Genomic DNA, 24,045 nt, shown 5'->3' with positions numbered 1-24,045 from the left:
TCTGTTTGACTCATGCTTTGTCTTCCGCTAAGGATTCTGGGTGGTCTTTTACAATTATAGTAAAAAAACAAATGTTTATTTGCATCCAGATAATTAACTTTTTATATGTTTTTTTTTGTATTTTTCTTCATTTCAGTTGCTGTTATGTCCTAACATGCAGCATTTTGCAATAACAAAGTTCCTGAAATATTTAAATTTTTGGGTGGCACCATTTCTCCTTTTTATTATCACATCAAAGTGCTAATATGTAGCATGTCTGTATTTTAATATGAGAGTTCAAATAGTCGTGAATAAGGCAGAATATACAATTAAAAATGCTAACTTACTAATTTATTAAAACGATCAAATTTCCCACTTTCTCTTGGTATCCTTTAAAACATAGATGCTTTGTAATGTGAGCATATGAACATAGGTTCCGGAGCATACATGAACCTTGTGCACTATATTTCTAACACTGCTACCATATAGTGGTAAAGATGTGCACACCCTGATCCTACCTAGGTATGCCCTCCATCAAAGGATACAAAGAGAACAGTGTAAATTTGATAAAAGCAGCAAATTGGAAATATTTAGTAAATTGAAATGCTATGGGGCATATTTAACAATGTGCGAGCAGACATGATACGAAGTAGCCTATCATGGCCGCTGCACACCGATAAATGCCGACAGCATACGCTGTTGGCATTTATCATTGCACCAGCAGTTCTTGTTAACTGCTGGTGCAATGCCGCCCCTTGCAGATTCGCAACCAATCGGCCGCTAGCAAGGGGTGTCAATCAACCCGATCGTATTTGATCGGGTTGATTTCTGTCCGCCGCCTCAGAACAGGCGGACAAGTTATGGAGCAGCGGTCTTTAGACAAAGGGCTTCAAGCTCCATACGGAGCTTGATAAATATGCCCCTATAGCTGAATCATGAGTTTAAAGGGACAGTAAAGTAAGAATTAAACTTAAACAGACTGGATAGAGCATGACATTTTAAAGGGACATTAAACACTTTGAGATGGTGATATAAAATGATAAATTGTATATAATAAAACAACTCTGCAATATACTTTCATTATTTATTTTGTCCTCTTTGCCTGTAATTCCATTCTGAAATTGTGAGCTTTTCAGTTCCTATTAGAAATGGAAGAGCAGAACACTGTTAAATCCAGCACAACCATTGGCTGTACACTCTAGTGACCTATTTATAACTGACCCTAATTGGCCACAGCAGAGAAGGTAACACAAGTTACAACATGGCAGCTCCCAGTGTTTTATAGACACAAAAACTTTACACTTACTTTGTCACTTTTTAAACAACTAATGAAACTTTAAAAAATACATCTACATGTTAGTCATGGACTAATCTTTTCTTTGAATGCATCATTCTATCTAGCATGTATTTAGTGTTTAATGTCCCTTTAATTAGCTTTCCAATGTACGTCTGTTTTCACTTTTGGTTAGTTCTCTTGATATTTTTTAATCCTAGATGAGTTTAGGAGCATTCACATATCTTTAGCTATCTGGCAGCAGTGTTTGCAACTATGTATAAGTCTGTTTTAAACATTCTTGCAAACACTGTTGCCAGATGGCTGAGGACACGTACGCGCACGCTCCTGTGCTCAGCTAGGATTACTCTTTCACAAATGGTACGAAGAAAACTAAGAAAAATTGATAAAAGAAACAAAATAGAAAGTTGTTTTGAATTGCTGCTCTATGTGAGTTATGAACGTTCAGTTTGTCATTTACAGACCCTCTAACACAAAACTAAGACACTGCTGCTACATGACACCATGCAAGATGCACACAATTCTATTTTATTTCCTTCATATCACACTTTACATTCCAGTCTAATAATTATCACTGTTTAATAAAAAGACTAACATTTTACAATAAGTACTAATAAGTTTTTTTTTGTTGTTATGTAAAATAGATGTTTCTCTACTGTTTTATATATATATATATATATATATATATATATATATATATATATATATATATATATATATAAAATTAAAATGTATTTATATTTTTGCTTGTGAGGTGTGTCTCTGTTTACCAATAAAGCAGTGGAAGTTCTGCTTATCAGCCAATGAGCAATCAGTCCTTAAGAACCAGTTATACACATACAGGCAACAGTCCTGTAACTTTAAAAAAAAAAAAAAAAAAAGCAGCTTAAATATAAAAAATGTATAGCAAAAATAATACAATTATATTTTAATTAATTGAAATAGAGCTCTGTTATAATTATGATATACAGGGAGTGCAGAATTATTAGGCAAGTTGTATTTTTGAGGATTCATTTTATTATTGAACAACAACCATGTTCTCAATGAACCCAAAAAACTCATTAATATCAAAGCTGAATAGTTTTGGAAGTAGTTTTTAGTTTGTTTTTAGTTTTAGCTATTTTAGGGGGATATCTGTGTGTGCAGGTGACTATTACTGTGCATAATTATTAGGCAACTTAACAAAAAACAAATATATACCCATTTCAATTATTTATTTTTACCAGTGAAACCAATATAACATCTCAACATTCACAAATATACATTTCTGACATTCAAAAACAAAACAAAAACAAATCAGTGACCAATATAGCCACCTTTCTTTGCAAGGACACTCAAAAGCCTGCCATCCATGGATTCTGTCAGTGTTTTGATCTGTTCACCATCAACATTGCGTGCAGCAGCAACCACAGCCTCCCAGACACTGTTCAGAGAGGTGTACTGTTTTCCCTCCTTGTAAATCTCACATTTGATGATGGACCACAGGTTCTCAATGGGGTTCAGATCAGGTGAACAAGGAGGCCATGTCATTAGATTTTCTTCTTTTATACCCTTTCTTGCCAGCCACGCTGTGGAGTACTTGGACGCGTATGATGGAGCATTGTCCTGCATGAAAATCATGTTTTTCTTGAAGGATGCAGACTTCTTCCTGTACCACTGCTTGAAGAAGGTGTCTTCCAGAAACTGGCAGTAGGACTGGGAGTTGAGCTTGACTCCATCCTCAACCCGAAAAGGCCCCACAAGCTCATCTTTGATGATACCAGCCCAAACCAGTACTCCACCTCCACCTTGCTGGCGTCTGAGTCGGACTGGAGCTCTCTGCCCTTTACCAATCCAGCCACGGGCCCATCCATCTGGCCCATCAAGACTCACTCTCATTTCATCAGTCCATAAAACCTTAGAAAAATCAGTCTTGAGATATTTCTTGGCCCAGTCTTGACGTTTCAGCTTGTGTGTCTTGTTCAGTGGTGGTCGTCTTTCAGCCATTCTTACCTTGGCCATGTCTCTCAGTATTGCACACTTTGTGCTTTTGGGCACTCCAGTGATGTTGCAGCTCTGAAATATGGCCAAACTGGTGGCAAGTGGCATCTTGGCAGCTGCACGCTTGACTTTTCTCAGTTCATGGGCAGTTATTTTGCGCCTTGGTTTTTCCACACGCTTCTTGCGACCCTGTTGACTATTTTGAATGAAACGCTTGATTGTTCGATGATCACGCTTCAGAAGCTTTGCAATTTTAAGAGTGCTGCATCCCTCTGCAAGATATCTCACTATTTTTTACTTTTCTGAGCCTGTCAAGTCCTTCTTTTGACCCATTTTGCCAAAGGAAAGGAAGTTGCCTAATAATTATGCACACCTGATATAGGGTGTTGATGTCATTAGACCACACCCCTTCTCATTACAGATATGCACATCACCTAATATGCTTAATTGGTAGTAGGCTTTCGAGCCTATACAGCTTGGAGTAAGACAACATGCATAAAGAGGATGATGTGGTCAAAATACTCATTTGCCTAATAATTCTGCACTCCCTGTACATTACTGTCTACTGTCCATTTAAAACAGGGAGGGGGGGAGGAAATCTCCTGCCCCAATCAAAATGTTTTTATCAGTGCAATGTGATCCTAGACTCACACAGATAATGATGCTACGGAAATTGTTCTTCATTTGCAAAAAGTTTAGTACATTCACTCACATGTTATATGACTGAATATCACATATTAAGCCAGCATGGCACAAATAAGATGATGTCAGAATGTGACATGCGGAGTGGGAGATTCTTTTTGAGTCGGTGTGTATGTCTATTTGTATACATGTGTGTCTATAAATGTGTGCTTATGGGTGTATATGTATCTATATGTGTGTGCAAGTGTGCTGTGTTGTTTATGTGTGTGTGTATGTCCGTATATGCGTGTGCATGTGTATATATGTGCGTGTCTATAAATGTGTGCTTATGTGTGTATATGTATGGGTGTGTGTGTAGCTATGGGTATGTGTGTGTGTGTGTGCATGCATGTATATGTGTGTGCAAGTGTGCTGTGTTGTTTATGAGTGTGTGTATGTCCGTATATGCGTGTGCATGTGTGCTGTTTGTGTATATATATGTGTGTGTCTATAAATGTGTGCTTATGGGTGTATATGTATGTATATGTGTGTATGTATGGGTGTGTGTGTAGCTATGGTATGGGTGTGTGTGTAGCTATGGTATGGGTGTGTGTGCATGCATGTATATGTGTGTGCAAGTGTGCTGTGTTGTTTATGTGTGTGTGTATGTCCGTATATGTGTGTGCATGTGTGCTGTGTGTGTATATATGTGTGTGTCTATAAATGTGTGCTTATGGGTGTATATGTGTGTATGTATGGGTGGGTGTGTAGCTATGGGTATGGGTGTGTGTGCATGCATGTATATGTGTGTGTGCAAGTGTGCTGTGTTGTTTATGTGTGTATGTGTGCTGTGTGTGTGTATATGTGTGTGCATGTTTGCTGTGTATGTGTGTCTATATATGTGTATATGTGTGAATACATATCTATATATAAATGTGTGTAGCTATGGGTATGGGTGTGTGTGTGTATGCGTGTATTTATGTCTGTCTCTATATATGTGTGTGTAGCTATGGGTATGGGTGTGTGTATGAGTGTATTTATGTGTGTCTCTATATATGTGTGTATGTATGAGTGTGTGTGTATGTGTGTTTTAATGTATGTCACTATATATGTGTGTGTATGTATAAGAGTATATGTGTGTGCAGTGTATATGTGTGTCTATATATTTGTATATGTGTGAATGCATTTCTATATATGTGTGTGTGTATGTATGGGGGTGTGTGTGTATGCATGTATTTATGTGTGCCTCTATATATGTGTGTGTATGTATGAGTGTGTGTGTATGCATGTATTAATGTGTGTCTCTATAAATGTGTGAGTATGTATAAGAGTATATGCATGTGCACGTGTGCTGTGTGTGTGTATGTGTGTGCATGTTTTCTGTGTATGTGTGTCTATATAGGTGTATATGTGTGAATACATTTCTATATATGTGTCTGTGTATGTATGGATGTGTGCGTGTATGCACATATTTATGTGTGCCTCTGTATATGTGTGTGTAGCTATAGGTATGGGTGAGTGTGTGTATTAATGTGTGTCTCTATATATGTGTGTATGTATGGGTGTGTGTCTATGTGTGTATTAATGTGTGTCACTATATATGTGTGTGTATGTATAAGAGTATATGTGTGTGCATATGTGCTGTGTGTGTGTATATGTGTTCATGTTTGCTGTGCATGTGTGTCTATATATGTGTATATATGTGAATGCATTTTTTATATATGTGTGTGTGTGTATGTATGGGTGTGTGTATGCATGCATTTACGTCTCTGTCTCTCTCTCTCTCTCTCTATATATATATATATATATATATATATATATATATATATATATATATATATATATATATATATATATATATATATATATATACATGTCTCTGTATAAGAGTATATGTGTGTGCATGTGTGCTGTGTGTGCCTGGATCTACACAATAATACAGGAAGATGTATACACAAAGGAATATATTTAGATAATATATTGCTCAGTTGAAGTTTGCTTACACATATGTACAGTTTATGTTTTTATTTCCACTATGGCTATGTATAAAATCTCGTACACCCCTGATTTAACATGATATGCAGAACATGTGGGATGATTCCTGGGGTGGTCTAGATCAGTTAAATGATGTATAATCAAACAGGAGGTTTCTTGAATGCTTCTAGTCTAACTTGCATAACTGCTGCCATATAAAAAAAAAAAAAGAAAAAAAAAAGAAAGAAAAAGAACTCTAAGAACAAGAAAATCGATAACGGTGGCAAGTTGGTCAATATGTTTGTCACTACTGTAAGCTAGTCTCAGGGGCCCTGGCATCAGCTAGTTGTTGGCAGGGGGCAAGCCAAGCCTACTTCAATATAAATTCCGGAAATTCCTCTCTGCCCAAATGAATCCCCTGGCACCAGGAGCCAACACTAGAAATGCCAGCTGATGTAGGGATAACAAAACAAGGAAGATGTCACTCCTTAGGGGTGGTTGGCAACGTTTGGCACTATGCATGTTGGGAGACCTTTTAAACACATAATGAGACTTGCATGTAGGTCCTGCCAGCAGTACGGTGCGCTGCTATTATAACTAAGTCTGAGGATTGCTTCCCATTCAGAATCTATCAGCCAGAGCTAAAGAGGACCGACAGCAAGGAGCTGTGAACAGAAACATTAATGTAATGTAGAACAACTGGATTATATTTTAGATAACCTGGATAAAATATGTATCAAGTTACAAATGTAATATTCTATGTTACTGATTTAATACATTTGCTAAATGAAATTTAGACACAAACTCATTTGAGCCAAATATGTAAAACCAACAAATACTTCAAGCCCATAAGGTTCACTCTTTACATTTGTTTAGATCTGAATATCGAAGTAGCTGTATTCGTAGAGTCGGTATCACTGCATACTGCAATACTTTTGTTCTTTGATCCTTATCTGAATATATATATTAGATTTGTACTTTACAATTCAGTAAATTACTTACTCAGTAAACACTTTTAAACAAGGTGCTAAATTAAAGGTGAATCAGGAAGTCCTTCTGCGGTCAGCTTTGTGTAATCTCAGTAGTAAAGGAGTTTTGGTATATTACAGTAATATGGTCTGACTTTAATGTCAACCTAACCCTAATATTAAAGGGGCAGTAAACCTAGCAAATAATAGTGCAGAATTATATAACGTTAGCTTAGCGCCAGCTTTCTAAAGCAAAGGGTTAGAGAGGTATTTTACAATAAAAACAGAACGCTACTCCTGGCTCTACTGAGCGGGTTTGTTTTTTTCTCCTAAGCGCATCGCGGCACGCTGTCTAATCACAGCCGTCCCGATCACGCTATTAAACTCACTGTAGCTTGCTCCCGCTACCAGACCAGAGCGGGAGCGAGCTACATTGAGTTTATTAGCGCGATCGGCCCGGCTGTGACTAGACAGCGTGCCGCGCTGCTCTAACCCTTTGCTTTAGAAAGCTGGCGCTAAGCTAATGTTATATAATTCTGCACTATGTGCAGAATTATATAACATTATTTGCTAGGTTTACTGCCCCTTTAATATACAGTTTTAATTCTTAAATGCCAAAGGGTTGCAATTCATTGTGAAGCCAATTGCTTAAATTAAGCAATAATAAATAGGAACATTCTGTATACTGCAACGTCAAGCAACTATTGTATTATCATCTGCAAATATAACAACATTTGTAAACTTGCAGCTGAAGCATTCTGGGAGTAAACAAGACATGCACTAGCCAGGCTTCTCTGTAAGTGAGGTACAACACAGCTTATTTAAGTGTAATATAGTATAGTAAGGATGGATAAGAACTGTAAGTGTAAATCTTTGTCTTTATGGAGAGCACAAATAATACCACTGGACTTGATACACTAAAAAGGTTTGTGATTCCTGTGTGGCATCCTTGGCTGTGGTTTCATCAAACAGCATCTCAGTGTAATGGGCACTCCTCAGACCAGTGATGGGGGTGGGTAGTTTGCACTGTATTAGCCACATGCAGGAAGCAAAATGAACTACTCTAAGATATATTTGTTGGCCACCAGACGCTTAGGGGTGTTAATCACTAGCACAGTAGCAGTCATTAGTATTTGCCTGTGCGGCTCAGGGAACACCAGCCAATACACCAATACCTGCACAATGCTTTATGGAAGTCACTGATATTGGTGCCAAGAAGGAAGGTCTGAAGCTTTTCTAGTTGTTGTAAGAATACAAAGAATAAGGTGTTTTATGGGAATTAAGAGAAGTACAGAATAAAATCCCTTGTTTCACTACTGTAAAGAGAATTGTGCAAGGCTGGAGCCGGTAATGTGAAACAACCATTTAAAGGGGCATAATACCCATATACTAAATCACTTGAAAGTCGTGCAGCATAATTGTAAAAAGCCGACAAGAAAATATCACATGAACATCTCTATGCAAAAAACAGATACTTTACCTCAACATTTCCTCAGCTCCCCAGAGTAAGTGCTCTGTGAACAGTTATACTTCAGCTGCTGTAAGCTACAAGCTGAAAAAGAAGAAAAAAAAATACAGCCAATAAGCGTCATCAGTGCTGCGTTCACATTATGTTCTTATGAGATTTCACTTTAAAGATTTCATAGTAAAGTTCCTTAAAGGGACAGTCTACACAAGAAGTTTTACTGTTTAAAAGATAGATAATCCCTTTATTACCCATTCACTAAATTTGCATAACCAACACAGTTATATTAACACACTTTCTAACTCTGTGATTACCTTGTATCTAAGCCTCCGCAACTGCCCCCTTATTTCAGTCCTTTTGACAGACTTGCATTTTAGCCAATTAGTTCTGACTCCTAGGTAACTCCACGTGCGTGAGCAGAGTGTTATCAATATGACACAAATGAACTAACACCCGCTAGTGGTGAAAAACTGTCAAAATGTATTCAGATAAGAGGCGGATTTCAAGGTCAAAGAAATTAGCATATGAACCTCTAGGCTTAGCTTTCAACTAAGAATACCAAGAGAACAAAGCAAATCTGGTGATAAAAGTAAATTGGAAAGTTGTTTAAAATTACATGTCCTTTCTGAATCATGGAAAGTTTCTTTTGGACTAGACTGTCCCTTTAAATTGCTGAGGGAAATAACATGGCTGTGCCTGAACATGCCAGATGCACGCTCCCTAGCATTTTGATTGGCTGCTTAAATTTCCTTTGCAATGGGATGTGGCTAATGAGGACATTTTTAAAGTAAAATATCTTCCTTTTTTATAAAGGATAAGGTGATATTTTCTAGTCAGCGTTTTACGGATACGATGCATCACTTTCAATTGCTTTAACATTTGGGTATCATGTCCCTTTAACCAAAGAGAAAACAGACAGGTGTCAGCTGTAAATGGTAAGAAACAAATACATAAACGGTGCACACAGCTCCTCACATACGCTCAGTGCACGTTTATACTTTATTCTCACTAGTGCCAAACTATGCGCACTTGACTGCCCTTTACTACAATTTACTCAAAATAATCAATGAATCATTATGTTGTAACTGAAATTGGTGCAAATGTTCCAAGACGGAGGGTTTTCATGGGATGTTTAACTCCCGTGTGACTGGAGCAGGACTTTAGCTACATATTTCCCAGGCTCTAACAAATATTAAAGGTTTCACTGCCTCTTTATGTTTAATAAGGGTTTGGAGTGTAGAGAAATGTGATGTGCTGAAAGCCCTTAAACAGCCTAAGTGTTAGGCACAGATTACATATAAAAGTAGCCGAACCTTAGGATTGCTCTTTTGCATTAAAAACTATGATTAAGTGGGAAGTGGCCCCAAGCAATACACTCAACATGCAAATTTTGAAAGGCCCTGAGGATTTGAGGGTAAAGTACATCTCTAACGCCCTTCACTCCCTCCTCCGTCAGCTGCTCTTATGATCCTCATATCATATCAGTTTGCTTATTTTTTGTAGGGGGGAGTGGGGAGATATTTTTGGCCCCCTGGCTTGGATGGGCTGAGCGTTTCTATAGCAACTTGAGTTTGAAAAACAACCTCTGGTAGTTGCCAAATATTTTGTCTTCTAGTTTAACAACTGCGTCGCTCACATGCTGGGACAGCTGGGAGGCCCTGTGCGCACAAAAGTGAAATAGGTTTCTAATAGATGCTCACTCATTCAGGTTCCGAATAATAGCCCTGGTTTTATTTACTTTGCCTTTTTTTCCATGCGCTCTCTCACATTAGATCCTCCATTCACCAGTTTGCTGACAAAAAGCCCTGGAACGCATTGCAACAGCAGCCACTTGACGTTTAAGATTTACTACGGAAACTCTCATTTCTGTGTGTGATCTGTCTCCAAACCATTATTATGAACTCACTTCTGAAGTGCTCAGTTTAACCCTCTGACTTACAGCACATGTGCAGGTCCCAAAGAGTTACAGAGTCACAAAAGTCATTTAATTCTTTATTGCATCTAAAAGAGGGAATTTGACATTGTTTCTATGTACTGAGAAAACAAATGTAATGCTTATGAGGCAAGTAACGAGAATTCTGTTTATCAGCGAATGAGCTTTCAGTCCTTGAGGCACAGCTACACTTCCTGTAATCCTCAAAACCAAAATAAACTATTTGTGTTTAAATCTGGTTCTTTCCTATGAATTTTGTGTAGTTAAAGGGACATGAAACCCACATTTTTTTCTTTCATGATTTAGAAAGAGAATGCAGTTTTAAACATCTTTCTAATTTACTTATATGATCTAATTTGTTTTATTATCTTGATATTCTTTGCTGAAAAGCATATCTAGATATGCTCAGTAGCTTCTGATTGGTTGCTGCACATAGAAGCCTCGTGTGATTGGCTCACCATGTGCATTGCTTTTTCTTCAACTAAGGATATCTAAAAAATTAAGCAAAATAAATAATAGAAGTAAATTGTAATGTTGTTTAAATTTATATTCTCTATCTGAATCATGAAAGAAAGATTTCGGGTTTAGTGGCCCTTTAAAACATAATTATTGGTGTACAACAGTTAACATAAAGGGCCCGGTAATCTAAAGGTCTCTGAGCTGGAATGATTATTTAAGAATGCTGCCAATACTTTTATTTCCCTAGTGGATATATCTAAAGCCACTTGTTACCCTGAAAACAGGGCGTGTTGCTAAGGGGTGTATACTGCATTTTGTATGAGAAGGAGATGCAGACATTACAAAAGTCCACAATGAAAATCATATAAAATTAATAATTGAATCGTCTACACTAAAATATTCAGGAAAAAAATGTATTGTTAAGTGCATCAAAAATCGTAACAAAATTGTTCACCACAAATCGTATTTTATCAAAAATGTAAAATGTGTAAGTAAATTACACAGGACTAAATCATATTAAATATGCACAGTGTGAATTGTAATTTAAATACACTGGATGTGCAATAAACACATAGAAATTCATACTTAATACAAAATACAATTTTTTTTTTTTTAAATGGGCTGAAAGTGGGTGTGTATGAATTTGTCTCGCAAATACCAGAGTGATTATCAAAACATTTCCATCACACAGATCTCACTGTTTTTTTCTCGCAAATTAGAAGATAGCAAACTTTTATCAAAATACGTCAAACACTAATTACTCTGAAAGGAAAATCTATGCATATGAAAATAACAATGAATTTAAGGTACAGCGCACTGAAAACAGCGCACTTCGATTTGGATTAGGCGTAATTAAAGTTTAAACATACACCAGGTTCTCCCTGTGTACTTCGTCTTCCAATGCAAATGTTCATTATTTCTATGGGAGACATCTCCCCGCTCGCAGGGACAGGCTGTTTTCTTTGATAATTGCACAAAGACTGTCCCTGTGAGGCTAAACCTGGTTTTTCACCTTTTGCTTGAAAACTTTGTGTGGGCCCGGACACTATATAAACTTTGCATGTAGTGCGCTTCTCTTTCCTTGTCTGCTTACCAGATATCACAACTGCATTTGTAACAACCTTTAAAATCCACTAGTGATTGTTATCAGAGGAGCTCACGACAAACGTTATTTTCACAAAACTTCTTGAAAGCAAAAGATAAACATTGCAGCTAACTTGACTCAGTACTTAAAGGGATACTAGACACAAACATTTTCTATCATGATTCAGATAGAGAATGCAATTTTAAGCAAATTTCTAATTTACTCCTATTATCAATATTTCTTTGTTCTTTTGCTATCTTTATTTGAAAAAGAAGGCATCTAAGCTAAGGAGCCAGTCAATTTTTGGTTCAGCCACTGGACAGCACTTGTTTATTGGTTTATTATTGCATTAATCAACCAATCAGCAAGAACAACCCAAGTTGTTTACCAAAAATGGGCCGGATTCTAAATTTACATTCATGCTTTGCAAATAAAGATAGCAAGAGAATGACGAAAAACTGATAATAGGAGTAAATTAGAAAGTTGCTTAAAATTGAATGCTGTCTCTGAATCATGAAAGAAATAATTTGGGTTCAGTGTCCCTTTAACACCTAATGTGTCTGAATAACAATATAAACATATGACGTAAGTAACAGTTTCATATCATTTTCATATCATTTTCTATCATTTCATAGTTCAAATTTGACTTTTGCTACAACTGACATTTTTATTAAACATAAATGATCACTTTTATCATTATTATTTGTTTTTAATAAAACAGATATTCCTGTGCTTAAAGGGACACAGAACCCAATTTTTTACTTTTGTGATTCAGACAGAGCATGCAATTTTAAGCAACATTCTAATGGGTTATTCTTGCTGATTGGTGGGTAAATTCATCCACCAATAAAAAAGTGCTGTCCAGATGACTGAACCAAAAAAGTAGCTTCGATGCCTTTGTTTTCAAATAAAGATAGCAAGAGAATGAAGAAAAATTGATAATAGGAGTAAATTAGAAAGTTACTTGAAATTGCATGCTCTATCTGAATCACAAAAGAAAAAAATTGGGTTCAGTGTCCCTTTAATAAACTATTTTTGTCCGATTGTGACTGTATGTGTCTCTATCTTTATTAGTCACTGACAATTAAAGGGACACTTAACTCAAATTTTTTCTTTCGTGATTCAGATAGAGCATGCAATTTTAAGCAACTTTCTAAACCTATTATCAATTTTTCTTCGTTCTCTTGCTTTCTTTATTTGAAAAAGAAGGTATCTAAGCAATTTTTTTGGTTCAGACCATGGAAAGCACTTGTTTATTGGTGGGTGAATTTATCCACCAATCAGCAAGAACAACCCAGGTTGTTCACCAAAAATGGGCTGGCATCTAAACTTACATTCTTGCATTTCAAATAGATACCAAGAGAATGAAGACAATTTGATAATAGGAGTCAATTAGAAAGTTGCTTAAAATTGCATGCTCTATCTGAATCACGATAGAAAAAAAAAATTGGGTTCAGTGTCCCTTTAAAGGGACTAAAAACTATTTTTCAAATATATATGCACACAATACCTTGAACAAAATACACACCTCTTTAAAAAGTTTATCGTATCTTACTGATGCCTAATAGAAAAAGATATAAGTGAACTCCTGTGCTGATCAAGCAATTGCTACCTGCATGCTAGGGCAAGATTCTAAAGTCTAGAACTTGCAATCTCAATTCTCAACAAGAATAGGAAAATGTTTTCACAATACAATTTCAGAAAAAGGTGACAAAATACATCAAAATACATCATGAATTTTTTTTTTTAAACTTTTCTTTATTAAAGGGACATAATACTCATATGCTTAATCAATTGAAAGTGATGCAGCATACCTGTAAAAAGCTGACATGAAAATATTTTCCCTTTAAACCTGGAGATGTTCAGGCGATATCAGTTTTTTACAGTTACGCTGCATTAGCGCTGTGGAATCTGTTGGCGCTCTACAAATAACCGATAATAATAATAATCACTTTCAAGTGTTTCAACATTTGGGTATCATGTCCCTTTAAACATAATCTGGGTTGTTCAGATTGGGTTTTACTTCCCTTTAAGGCAGCACTATGGGTGCATACATATTAATTTCCTGATATATTTAGATTACATTTAAATTGTATTCAAAAATGTTTTAAACATTTTAACTGTTTCACTGCCCATATAAAAGATGAATCACTATCTTGTTCCATAAAAACACATTCCAGTATAATACAGTACATAAACTGTAGCTGAATCATTATTAGATAAAATACGATAAAATGTGAAATAGATTTGTTACATTTTCCAGTAAAGGTTAGAAGTGAGCGCACAGTAATACAGCGGCTTACTAATAAAGCTGCAGCGTGCAGCACAAACACCAGAGTCTCCCTTGTTCGGGGAAAACCCAGTATTTTCAGATCTCCTTGTGAGCAGATCAGCCTCGCTTGCTAGCTAGAAATTGCAGATTCTAACACTGCCAAGTGATTTATATTTTATGGAGCTGACAATGAGTCACTGTTTGTCATAATCAAACATTCTATATATGAACGCGTTGAAATATGTCAACAATTTAGCTATCGGTCACCTTGTATTACCAAACCCAAGAATTATGTTTCCATATTTAATACAAAATTACAAATTGTGCCTCTTATATAGAAAACATTTTGGAAAGATTGATAAAATTATATTTATGTGCCCAAAAAAGTAATAGAAATATTTTAGATAAAATAGTATATGTATATATTATCTGAAAAGAATAGAATACGCTATACAAGTGTGCAATTTAACTTAAAGAGAAATAAAGATGAATGAGAAGTCTTTTAATGTGTTAGCACATATTCTAATTGCACAGTTGCTTGCCTATGTGTTTAATAGATTCACATTTCTATTACAGGAAAATTAAATAGATTTTGCTTTTGTGAATTAAAGCATTGTTTCATTGCATTCAAATATCCCTTTAAAAATACTCAAACCTAGAACTTTTTTTCATATAAGCTACTAAGTTAAATGAGCTATACGTATCTTTGTAAGTGTTGGTGATTTTGCACGACTAAAAAAAAAGCCACTAAAGTCAAAATGAAAGTTTCATGATTTAGATAAAAGACAAAATTAAAAAAATACTTCTATTATCAAAACGTGCACATTATTTATATATACACACTTTCTCCGGCTCCTACTGAGCATGTGCAAAAGTGCACAGTATATATCTATAGAAACAAGAATTTTACAGTAGATAAGAACCAAAAGACCCACCAAGTCTACCCATATTACATGTTACCTATTACTTAGGATAGACTTATGCATGTCCCACTCAGATATTACGTTACTTATTACTTAGGATAAACTTATGCATGTCCCACTCAGATATTACATGTTACCTATTACTTAGGATAGACTTATGCATGTCCCACTCAGATATTACATGTTACTTATTACTTAGGATAGCCTTATGCATGTCCCACTCAGATATTACATGTTACCTATTACTTAGGATAGACTTATGCATGTCCCACTAAGATATTACGTTACTTATTACTTAGGATAGACTTATGCATGTCCCACTAAGTCTACCCATATTACATGTTACTTATTACTTAGGATAGACTTATGCATGTCCCACTCAGATATTACATGTTACCTATTACTTAGGATAGACTTATGCATGTCCCACTCAGATATTACATGTTACCTATTACTTAGGATAAACTTATGCATGTCCCACTCAGATATTACGTTACTTATTACTTAGGATAAACTTATGCATGTCCCACTCAGATATTACATGTTACCTATTACTTAGGATAAACTTATGCATGTCCCACTCAGATATTACATGTTACCTATTACTTAGGATAAACTTATGCATGTCCCACTCAGATATTACATGTTACCTATTACTTAGGATAGACTTATGCATGTCCCACTAAGATATTACATGTTACTTATTACTTAGGATAGACTTATGCATGTCCCACTCAGATATTACGTTACTTATTACTTAGGATAAACTTATGCATGTCCCACTCAGATATTACATGTTACCTATTACTTAGGATAGACTTATGCATGTCCCACTCAGATATTACATGTTACCTATTACTTAGGATAGACTTATGCATGTCCCACTCAGATATTACATGTTACCTATTACTTAGGATAAACTTATGCATGTCCCACTCAGATATTACATGTTACCTATTACTTAGGATAGACTTATGCATGTCCCACTCAGATATTACATGTTACCTATTACTTAGGATAAACTTATGCATGTCCCACTCAGATATTACATGTTACCTATTACTTAGGATAGACTTATGCATGTCCCACTCAGATATTACATGTTACCTATTACTTAGGATAGACTTATGCATGTCCCACTAAGATATTACGTTACTTATTACTTAGGATAGACTTATGCATGTCCCACTCAGATATTACATGTTACTTATTACTTAGGATAGCCTTATGCATGTCCCACTCAGATATTACATGTTACCTATTACTTAGGATAGACTTATGCATGTCCCACTAAGATATTACGTTACTTATTACTTAGGATAGACTTATGCATGTCCCACAAAGATATTACATGTTACCTATTACTTAGGATAAACTTATGCATGTCCCACTCAGATATTACATGTTACCTATTACTTAGGATAGACTTATGCATGTCCCACTCAGATATTACATGTTACCTATTACTTAGGATAGACTTATGCATGTCCCACTCAGATATTACATGTTACCTATTACTTAGGATAGACTTATGCATGTCCCACTAAGATATTACGTTACTTATTACTTAGGATAAACTTATGCATGTCCCACTAAGATATTACGTTACTTATTACTTAGGATAGCCTTATGCATGTCCCACTCAGATATTACATGTTACTTATTACTTAGGATAGCCTTATGCATGTCCCACTCAGATATTACATGTTACCTATTACTTAGGATAGACTTATGCATGTCCCACTAAGATATTACGTTACTTATTACTTAGGATAGACTTATGCATGTCCCACTAAGATATTACATGTTACTTATTACTTATGATAGACTTATGCATGTCCCACTCAGATATTACATGTTACTTATTACTTAGGATAGACTTATGCATGTCCCACTAAGATATTACATGTTACTTATTACTTATGATAGACTTATGCATGTCCCACTCAGATATTACATGTTACTTATTACTTAGGATAGACTTATGCATGTCCCACTAAGATATTACATGTTACTTATTACTTAGGATAGACGTATGCATGTCCCACTAAGATATTACATGTTACTTATTACTTAGGATAAACTTATGCATGTCCCACTCAGATATTACATGTTACCTATTACTTAGGATAGACTTATGCATGTCCCACTCAGATATTACATGTTACCTATTACTTAGGATAAACTTATGCATGTCCCACTCAGATATTACATGTTACCTATTACTTAGGATAGACTTATGCATGTCCCACTCAGATATTACATGTTACCTATTACTTAGGATAGACTTATGCATGTCCCACTAAGATATTACGTTACTTATTACTTAGGATAGACTTATGCATGTCCCACTCAGATATTACATGTTACTTATTACTTAGGATAGCCTTATGCATGTCCCACTCAGATATTACATGTTACCTATTACTTAGGATAGACTTATGCATGTCCCACTAAGATATTACGTTACTTATTACTTAGGATAGACTTATGCATGTCCCACAAAGATATTACATGTTACCTATTACTTAGGATAAACTTATGCATGTCCCACTCAGATATTACATGTTACCAATTACTTAGGATAGACTTATGCATGTCCCACTCAGATATTACATGTTACCTATTACTTAGGATAGACTTATGCATGTCCCACTCAGATATTACATGTTACCTATTACTTAGGATAGACTTATGCATGTCCCACTAAGATATTACGTTACTTATTACTTAGGATAAACTTATGCATGTCCCACTAAGATATTACGTTACTTATTACTTAGGATAGCCTTATGCATGTCCCACTCAGATATTACATGTTACTTATTACTTAGGATAGCCTTATGCATGTCCCACTCAGATATTACATGTTACCTATTACTTAGGATAGACTTATGCATGTCCCACTAAGATATTACGTTACTTATTACTTAGGATAGACTTATGCATGTCCCACTAAGATATTACATGTTACTTATTACTTATGATAGACTTATGCATGTCCCACTCAGATATTACATGTTACTTATTACTTAGGATAGACTTATGCATGTCCCACTAAGATATTACATGTTACTTATTACTTAGGATAGACGTATGCATGTCCCACTAAGATATTACATGTTACTTATTACTTAGGATAGACTTATGCATGTCCCACTAAGATATTACATGTTACTTATTACTTAGGATAGACTTATGCATGTCCCACTCAGATATTACATGTTACCTATTACTTAGGATAAACTTATGCATGTCCCACTAAGATATTACGTTACTTATTACTTAGGATAGACTTATGCATGTCCCACTAAGATATTACATGTTACTTATTACTTAGGATAGACGTATGCATGTCCCACTAAGATATTACGTTACTTATTACTTAGGATAGACTTATGCATGTCCCACTCAGATATTACATGTTACTTATTACTTAGGATAGACGTATGCATGTCCCACTCAGATATTACATGTTACTTATTACTTAGGATAGACTTATGCATGTCCCACTAAGATATTACGTTACTTATTACTTAGGATAGACTTATGCATGTCCCACTAAGATATTACATGTTACTTATTACTTAGGATAAACTTATGCATGTCCCACTCAGATATTACGTTACTTATTACTTAGGATAGACTTATGCATGTCCCACTAAGATATTACATGTTACTTATTACTTAGGATAGACGTATGCATGTCCCACTAAGATATTACATGTTACTTATTACTTAGGATAGACTTATGCATGTCCCACTCAGATATTACGTTACTTATTACTTAGGATAGACTTATGCATGTCCCACTCAGATATTACATGTTACTTATTACTTAGGATAGACTTATGCATGTCCCACTCAGATATTACATGTTACTTATTACTTAGGATAGACTTATGCATGTCCCACTAAGATATTACATGTTACTTATTACTTAGGATAGACTTATGCATGTCCCACTAAGATATTACATGTTACTTATTACTTAGGATAGACGTATGCATGTCCCACTCAGATATTACATGTTACTTATTACTTAGGATAGATTTATGCATGTCCCACTAAGATATTACATGTTACTTATTACTTAGGATAGACGTATGCATGTCCCACTCAGATATTACGTTACTTATTACTTAGGATAAACTTATGCATGTCCCACTAAGATATTACATGTTACTTATTACTTAGGATAGACTTATGCATGTCCCACTCAGATATTACATGTTACTTATTACTTAGGATAGACTTATGCATGTCCCACTCAGATATTACGTTACTTATTACTTAGGATAGACTTATGCATGTCCCACTCAGATATTACATGTTACTTATTACTTAGGATAGACTTATGCATGTCCCACTAAGATATTACATGTTACTTATTACTTAGGATAGACTTATGCATGTCCCACTAAGATATTACATGTTACTTATTACTTAGGATAGACGTATGCATGTCCCACTCAGATATTACATGTTACTTATTACTTAGGATAGCCTTATGCATGTCCCACTCAGATATTACATGTTACCTATTACTTAGGATAGACTTATGCATGTCCCACTCAGATATTACATGTTACCTATTACTTAGGATAGACTTATGCATGTCCCACTCAGATATTACATGTTACCTATTACTTAGGATAGACTTATGCATGTCCCACTCAGATATTACATGTTACCTATTACTTAGGATAGACTTATGCATGTCCCACTCAGATATTACATGTTACTTATTACTTAGGATAGACTTATGCATGTCCCACTCAGATATTACATGTTACCTATTACTTAGGATAGACTTATGCATGTCCCACTCAGATATTACATGTTACTTATTACTTAGGATAGACTTATGCATGTCCCACTCAGATATTACATGTTACCTATTACTTAGGATAGACTTATGCATGTCCCACTAAGTCTACCCATATTACATGTTACTTATTACTTAGGATAGACTTATGCATGTCCCACTCAGATATTACATGTTACTTATTACTTAGGATAGACGTATGCATGTCCCACTCAGATATTACATGTTACTTATTACTTAGGATAGCCTTATGCATGTCCCACTCAGATATTACATGTTACTTATTACTTAGGATAGCCTTATGCATGCCCCACTCAGATATTACATTACTTATTACTTAGGATAGCCTTATGCATGTCCCACTCAGATATTACATGTTACTTATTACTTAGGATAGCCTTATGCATGTCCCACTCAGATATTACATTACTTATTACTTAGGATAGACTTATGCATGTCCCACTCAGATATTACATTACTTATTACTTAGGATAGACTTATGCATGTCCCACTCAGATATTACACGTTACTTATTACTTAGGATAGACTTATGCATGTCCCAGGCATTTTTTTTATTCTTTTACAGTCCCTGTGTTTACATAGAAACATAGAATTTGACGGTAGATAAGAATCAAAAAGGCCAATCAAGTCTACAAACTCTATTGAAAGTTTATTCCATGAATCCACCATCATTTCTTTAAAAAAAAACTGCTTCCTCACATTTCTCCTGAATCTGCTACCCTCTAACTTAAAAGGACAGTCTAATCAAAATTTAACTTTCAGGATTCTGATAGGGAACGTCATTTTAAACAACTTTCCAATTTACTTTTATCATCAAATTTGCTTTGTTCTCTCGTTATTCTTAGTTGAAAACTAAACCTAGTTATATGGTAATTTCTAAGCCATTGAAGGCTGACCCTTATCTGAATGCATCTGACAGTTTTTCACAGAGCGTTAGTTTATGTGTGCCATATAGATAAGAATGTGATCACGTCTGTGTAGTTACTTATGAAAGGGCACTGATTGGCTAAAATGCATGCCTGTCAAAAGATCTGAAATAAGGGGGCAGTCTGCAGAGGCTTAGATATAAGGTAATCCCAGGGGTAAAATGCGTATTAATATAACCATGTTGGTTATCCGGAACTGGTAAATGGGTAATAAAGGGATTATCTATCTTTTTACACAATAACAATTCTAGAGTAGACTGTCCCTTTAAAATTGTAGCCCCTTGTTTTGGTATCACTTTTGTTTGTGGAGAATGTTTTCAGCTTCCACTTTATTATTATTATTAGGTCATAGAGTCCTTCTTTGTATAATATATTATAGACCATGTACCATTTTAGCAGACCGTTTCTTGTTTATTTATATCCTTTTGGAGATATGGGGGTATATTTAACATAGTGCGAGCGGACATGATACAATGTAGCGTATCATGTCCGCTGCACATCGATAAATGCAGACAGCATATGCTGTCGGCATTTATCATTGCGCCAGCAGTTCTTGTGAACTGCTGGTGCAATTCCGCCCCCTGCAGATTCGCAGCCAATCGGCCGCTAGCAGGGGGTGTTAATCAACCCGATCGTATGCGATTGGGTTGATTTCTGTCCGCTGCCTCAGAGAAAGCGGACAATTTATGCTTCATAACTTCTGTTTCCGGCGAGCCAAAACAAGGAAAAAATCCGCCCCATGGTCTCAAAAACTGTACACAATATTCCAGATGTGGCCTAACTAGTGATCTGTAAATGGGCACAAGAACCACGCAAATTCTACTGCTAATACCTCTCCCAAAGCAACCAAATATTCGACTGGCCTTACTGGCTGCATGGCATGTACAAAATGTATATACATTTTGTGATTGGCTGATGGCTGTCATATGATACAAGTGGAGGGAACATTGGATTAATTGGCAAGAAAATATTCTACTGCCCATTTCAAATTCAAAATAAGTGCTATTGTTTTATTGTGTTTGTGTCAGTTATTCAGTTGTAATGTATTTAGTGTTCCTTTAACTGCGTTGAGTGCAAGAAGAACCTGTGAGCTAAGTGAATGCTGAAACAGTTTAACACTTCATAATGACATATGGAAGCAGACTGCTAGCCCATCATAGACACAGGATAAAGGAACATGATACAGACATAACAGCACATTGTAATGTGTTAGAGCTTATTATTACTATAGAAATGCTTGTATGTAATCTCCTACTGCCCACCAGTCCTGTGCCGGACCTGCCAGGTTATTTACGGCTATTGGCATAAACAGCTTCTGTCTGGCTCGCTAGGAAGTTAAACATGCAAAAAGCAAATGCCTTAACACAATGCAAAGAGGTAAACTCATAGGTAAAGCCAGCTCCACATCAGCAATGCACTACTGGGAGCTAGCTAAACACTGGTGAGACAATAACAAGAGAAAAATGTGTGTAGCGGCCATTCACTAGCTAGCACCCAGAAGTGCATTGCCGCTCCTTAGTTACCTAGGTATGTTTTCCAACAAACAATATCAAGAGAATGAAGCCAATGTGATATCAGAAGTAAATTGAAAAGACTCTTACACATCTCTTTAAGTGTAAGATTTACTTATTTCTAGGACTATATAATTCCGTTACTGTACTATTAACTTATCTCTTCTGCTTCCCAGACTTAAATAATCAACATTTTACAGGGATAGAAAGGTCACAAATAAAATGTGCACGGGTGCATTTCAATTAGAAATATTATAATTTTTGCCATTTACTTCTATGCACGTATGCTTAGGCTCCGTACACCAGCATTCAAACACTAAACCTTCTCAGAGTCAGCAGTGGCTTGTAAGATACACGTTAAGTATTCACATCACCGTCAGCTCTCTGAGCTTAAATGCACGTGCACGGGCCCTCTCAGCATATGTGCGTATGCAGCTGATAAACAGTAATAGCGTTTACTAGAAGCATCTTTACTAATGCATGTATATTGCAAAAACGCCTCTATTTAAAACTGAATGCCCCCAAGCAGATTTCAATTGTGTCCTTTCTATCCCTTTAACATAAGAAGGTGTGAAAAAATATAATGATCTGGGCTCTCTCTAGTGCGTTTAGGGGATATATATACCAAGCAGGCTAACATGTTAATAACCGTCAGTCAGGCGGTTTGTTCAGGTCTACCTAAAACTATACATCTCAAACATAGTGCAGTCAAATTAGAAAGAAAAGATACAAATTTACTTTCACACAACATTTCCATCGAATTTGATATAAAAATGTCAATACTAACAAAATCCATATCTGGTACTGAAAACAGCATCATCGCCTGTTCAGTTAATGTAGCTGTTTATATTTTTTATGGAAAAGTGAAGAATAAAAAACGAAAGAAATAGAAAACATATTAACCAAATAAATCCTCCACATTACAACAGACGGATGCAGTAGTTTTGACTGTAGCTTTGCCTAAAATGATAACATCTACCCATAATGAATGGTCTATCCTGTAGGTATTCACATACCAGCATCTATGAAACAGACCAGGCTCATTTACGTGTTTCTAACAAATTCCAGACAAATTCGCCAAGACATTATTAAGTCGTAAGCTTTTGAAAAACAGCATTTAGCATGGACCGACGGACCTTACCTAGGCCTATGGCTGCAGAGTAAACAATTTTCAGTAACCTCTCATGGTGCTGACGGATTAGACAAATTACCAGAGGTGTTTCAAGCCGGTATTTGCCTAAAAGCAACTTGCTCCTCAGCGAGACCCATATGGCAAGTCATAGTCTGAAGTTGTCCCTAGAGAGAACAACTGTAAGTAATCAAACACATGCTCTTTACTGCCATGTACACATAGGTATTTAAACCAACATGCACTAATTAGCATATCACACAAGAGGGCTGACTACTGGCCTCCAACATCAGAGATAGTTCCCACCACTTGGTTTGTAAAACTCATTTTCTGATCTCTGGAGAGGGATACTGAGGGTTAACCCCTAGAGGGCTTCTCTGCACTGAGAACAAAACATTTTCTCTTTATTCATGAAGAATGTCACTGTCCACCAATAAATCTGTGGGAGTTCTGTTTATTAGCCAGTGAGCAATCAGTCCTTAAGGACCAATTGTATCCAGACATGCACTTCCTACTTGCTTAGAAATCATTTAACATAACCTTTACCATGTAAAAGACATTTAGGTAAATGAAACCCAAAACTTAACTTTCATGATTCAGATAGAGCATGTCATTTTAAACAATTTATTTCTAATGTCTAATTTGCTTTGTTCTCTTGATATCCTTTGTTGAAAACCA

At 35.8% G+C, this 24,045-nt stretch overlaps 1 protein-coding gene across 7 annotated transcripts in view; it reads right to left on the bottom strand.

Annotated features, from left to right (window-relative positions):
- The window catches only part of CASZ1 (castor zinc finger 1), a 569,556-nt gene that overhangs the window by 284,784 nt on the left and 260,727 nt on the right, over nucleotides 1-24,045 (bottom strand). For 6 of the 7 annotated variants that reach the window (XM_053691479.1, XM_053691482.1, XM_053691481.1 and 3 more), the window contains one exon: nucleotides 8,297-8,368. The gene's annotated coding sequence lies outside the window, so the exon portion shown is untranslated. Of the gene's footprint in view, nucleotides 1-8,296; nucleotides 8,369-23,379; nucleotides 23,399-24,045 lie in introns of those variants that run through there. The other variant, XM_053691483.1, reaches the window with a different exon arrangement.

This window comes from Bombina bombina, chromosome 8 (assembly GCF_027579735.1).
Source record: "Bombina bombina isolate aBomBom1 chromosome 8, aBomBom1.pri, whole genome shotgun sequence".
Classification (NCBI taxonomy): domain Eukaryota; kingdom Metazoa; phylum Chordata; class Amphibia; order Anura; family Bombinatoridae; genus Bombina; species Bombina bombina.
This window is presented reverse-complemented; position numbering and strand designations above follow the sequence as displayed.